The 4,589-nt window shown below is 32.1% G+C and overlaps 1 protein-coding gene across 4 annotated transcripts in view; it reads right to left on the bottom strand.

The window, feature by feature from the left end:
• Positions 1–4,589, bottom strand: part of LOC110112796 — an 81,626-nt gene extending 77,037 nt beyond the window's left edge. For 2 of the 4 annotated variants that reach the window (XM_028697277.1, XM_028697276.1), the window contains exon 1: positions 4,171–4,584. The gene's annotated coding sequence lies outside the window, so the exon portion shown is untranslated. Of the gene's footprint in view, positions 1–4,170 lie in introns of all 4 variants that reach the window. The other 2 variants (XM_028697279.1, XM_028697278.1) reach the window with 2 other exon arrangements.

The following is a 4,589-nucleotide window of genomic DNA, read 5'->3' as shown; positions in this document are numbered from 1 at the left end:
GATCCTGCATGAAAATATGGAACTCAAGTTGAAGTGTCAGGAGAAGGTGCAAAGAAGGGATATGTTTACAAGAAATGTAATTTCTGTGAGAAACGCATAACTGGTAGCGCCAAAAGGTTGAAGGATCATCTAGCCTGCACTCATGTCAATGTGGGACCATGTGCAAAAGTACCTAATGAGGTTAAAAAGGAATGTACATATTATTGAAAGAAAATTGTCACCACAAAGGAGGTCACACAAAGAAATATATAAGAAATGATAAGAAACTCTTCTTATTATGGATCACAGCATGAAGGTTCTAGTAGTGGAAGCCATCTAGTTTCTTCTAACCGAGGCACTCGGGGTCTCATGAATAGATTTATGATGAATATTGATGACGAGTATAACATAAACACTCAGGATCTTCAGCCTCCTACTGCTACAAAAGAACTAAGGAATAAAGTTTGTTTGGATATCGCCAGATTCATCTATGAAAATGGGATTCCATTTAAAATTGTTAAGAGTCCGTCATGAATAGATTTATGATGAATATTGATGACGAGTATAACATAAACACTCAGGATCTTCAGCCTCCTACTGCTACAAAAGAACTAAGGAATAAAGTTTGTTTGAATATCGTCAGATTCATCTATGAAAATGGGATTCCATTTAATGTTGTTAAGAGTTCGTCATGAGTCAATATGTTACGATCTATTGGAAGCTATGGAAGAGGACTACAACTTCCAAGCATGTATGAGATGAGGACTTGAATGCTGAATGAGGAGGTTAAGACAACTTTAAAAATGGTGGATAATGTTAGGAAGACATGGATTGAGATAGGAGTGACAATAATGTAAGATGGTTGGTGAGATATTCGACATAGAAATATTATTAATTTCTTGGTCAACAATCCATATGAAACAGTTTTTCTCAAATCAGTAGATGCTTCAGCTTTGTAAAGGATACACAATTATTGTTTGAAATGTTGGATGAAATTGTGGAGGAAGTGGGAAAAGCCTTAGAAGTATAGGTTGTTATTGATAATGCAAGTGCATATTAAACTGCAAAGAGAATGTTAATAGAGAAGAGGCATCACCTTTACTGCACTCTTTGTGCTGCACATTGTATTGACTTGATGTTTGAGAGGTTGAGACAGTTGCCTCAACATAAATCAGCCATATTGAGAGTCAAATTCATTATTAAGTTTATATACAATCATTAATGGGTACTTAGTTTGATGAAAAAATTCACTGATAAGAAAATTATTAGACCTAATGTTACAAGATTTGCTACTACATATTTAACATTGCAAAGATTCAAGGAGTTAAGACAATCTTTGAAAGCAATATTTACTTCTGAATAGTGGGATAAAAGTTCATGGGCCAAAAAACAAGAAGAAAAATAAATTAAAATGGTTGTTATGACAGATTATTCATTTTGACGCAGTACAAATTATGCTTTGAAGATAACATATCATTAATAAAGGTGCTTAGAATAGTTGATGGTGAGAGAACCCCGGCTATGAGATTTATTTATGAAGCAATAAATAGAGCTAAAGAAGACATTGCAAAAGAATTGGGATGTCAAGAAAGTGCCTACAAAGAAATATGAGATATTATAAATGAAAGTGGGATCGATAATTACACCAACACTTACATGCTGTTGCGTACTATTTAAACCTCCAATTTCATTGTGATAAGAATTTTCATATACACAAAAAGGTGAAAACTGATTTGTATACATGTATGGACAGACTCATTTCTGAAGAAGATCACCTCAAAGTGAATGATCAACTTGAGGATTTTCATTTGAAGAATTGAATGTTTAGATTTAGAGCATCACAAGCATGCTATAAAACATGATCTCCTGGTATGTTTATAGTTTGTGTAATTTTAATGTTAATATTTATGTTCAAATCTTTTACTTCAACCTATATTCATAAAATACTATGTTTGTCTTCATGTAGAACATTGGTGGGCTCAGTTTGGAGATGATGTTCCTAAATTGAAATCTTTTATAGTTAAAGTTCTAAGTCTAACGTGTTCGACTTCTGCATGCGAGCGTAATTGAAGCATCTTCAATTGGCAACAGATCGAATGAACAAACTAGTTTATATTATGTTTAACAAAAAACTGAAAGATAGACATCTCAAATTGCAGAATCAAAGAAATATTGAGAATGAAATTGACCCTTTGTTTGTTGATAAGTTACAATCTGATGATGAATAGGTTACTCCTAAGAATATTGATGTTTCTGAAGTTGAAGCAGAAGGAGAAACTCATGTCAATGAAGAAGACAATGAAGTAACTACCCAAGTATATAAAAGAAAGAAACAAAGTGAGATTGGAGCATCAAAAAAATTCAAATGTATTCTTAAATATAATGAATTATTTTGTATATTACTAATGTTTCATTTTAGAGCTAATAAAATATTAACTGATATAGGAGATAAAGGAAAAAATATTATAAAAAAAAGAGTTTGAATATGACTTTGACATTAATTATGAAAATTCTTCTAAAGACAATCAAAGTGATGATGAGCCTGCTATGGGTCTTGATCCTAAGGGGATGTTTTATTTTTAAGTGAGTTTATTTTAAATCTTATATTCCAGTAATATTATCTTGAAACAAATCTTCAAATTCATAGTTGACATAATATTTTGTTATTTTTTGTCATTATTTATAATTTTAAATTAATTTATTTTAATCGTTTTGAGGCTTACGCCTCAATGCCTGATTTCGCATTTTAAAACCTTGACATCCCCACTCTAAGGGGTATTTATATCTAAGGGAGAGAGAAGTCATAAAAATTAAAGAGAATAAATAATTTTAAAAAAGACTAATAAAAAATAAAGAGAGTGAGTATTAAAAGTTAAAAAATAATGAGTGATAAAAATTAAAGAGTGAATTATATAACTTAAAGACATGAAAATTAAATGAGTTGAATTTAAAGAAGTAAAAATTTAAACAAAAAAAAAGTTAAAAGAAAAAAAAGACTAAAAAATCTAAATTTTAAAAGTTAAAAATAAATCATGATTTTTTAGAATTTAAAATACTTTTTCAAATGTAAAAAACTTTAATGTTCAAATATAAAGGGGAAATAATATGTCTATGAAAATTTTATATGATCAATATGAATCTCGAGGCAAATTTTAAATTAAAAACTTCCAAAATTAAATTCAAGATCATTTGAAATTCAATTTCTGCAAACTTATAACTAAACTAAACACCTCGACAAGATGTACCCAACAATATCAAAAGTAGTCCAATTTGACTCTAAATAAGATCAAATTAAGCACTTAAAGTATAATTAAAAACCTTAAATATTAATTGAATGACCAAATAGTCTCTAAATTTAACATGTTTATAATCAAATCGAACGACTCAACAAGACGAATCCAACAAGCCGAATATCGCTTAATTTCATCATCATTAAGGCACTTTATTATTGAGTAAATGTTTAGTGATCCAAGGAATCAATATGAATTGTACGATGAAGCGCTTTAGATTTTCATCCAAATTTGCAATAATATTCCTCTCAAAAAGCTTATAAATAGAGCCTCATTTTCTAGATAGATGTCTTAGTATTGAGAAAAAAAGAAAGTTCCCTTGCATTTTCTAGCTATGACCGCCACCAACAACCACTGCTAACGACAATCATGAACTCTCGTCGGCGACCACTCCAACAATTGGCACCACCGTCTATAAACTTCTACCAAGATCTAACCTTATTTATAGGTATTTACTGTCCATTTCTAAATAATTTATTTTTGTAATCCTACAAAGAAAGTCATATATTGATTCTCAAATAGTCATATCATCTTCAAGTAAGAGGAAGGAAAGATTATTATATCTCTTGCTATATAGTGAATTTCTAGTATGGTTACCTCTCGTGATTTTTTATTGGATTTTTCAAGTAAAAAATTTGTTTAGCCTCCTATAACTTTTTATTTATACTTGTTGAATCCAAAGCTAAGACAAACATCAAGTCAACCGATGCAAATTATCTTGCACGTAACGACCATATAATTTAGTAGAGTTTCAGAAGATTTAATAGCTACCATACCAAACAACTCTACGGGCTTAGCACCCTAGGATCTACTAAATCCTACTCATACCCAAGCAGCCCATCAATGCTTTCGTTTTAAGACCAATAACGCGCGCGCAGAGATAGAGACGTTAAGGTAATACCTAAAACTGACGGACACCACCAAGATTTCAGCAGCGACGTCGAGAGAGGCGAAGGCGGAGGAGAAATCAAAGCGACGCCTCGCCTTCACCACAAGAAGACTACAGCAGGCCCGAGACTAGGAGCAAATCATAAGGTTTTTGCAAAGGTGACCATCAGGGAAAACAAGAGATACCGCAGTGGCAAATTACAAAAACATGATCGCGACCACAATGGAACAGCAATCACCCGACTCAGCCAAAAAACTGTTACCAACAGTGGCCCTTTCCCTTCCGCAAATTCGAGCAAAAGAAGAAACCCTAATTTTTTACATGATGACGAAGGAGAACGAATAGGCAGAGCTCAATAGAACTTGGATGTGTCTGTCCAACTCACATGGTAAGGGCGCCACTTCAAAAAATGGGAGGGAACCGTGAAAATA

The sequence above is a fragment of the Dendrobium catenatum genome, unplaced genomic scaffold, assembly GCF_001605985.2.
Source record: "Dendrobium catenatum unplaced genomic scaffold, ASM160598v2 fragScaff_scaffold_908, whole genome shotgun sequence".
Taxonomy (NCBI): domain Eukaryota; kingdom Viridiplantae; phylum Streptophyta; class Magnoliopsida; order Asparagales; family Orchidaceae; genus Dendrobium; species Dendrobium catenatum.
Note: the sequence above shows the minus strand (reverse complement) of the source record. Positions and strands in the feature narration are given on the sequence as shown.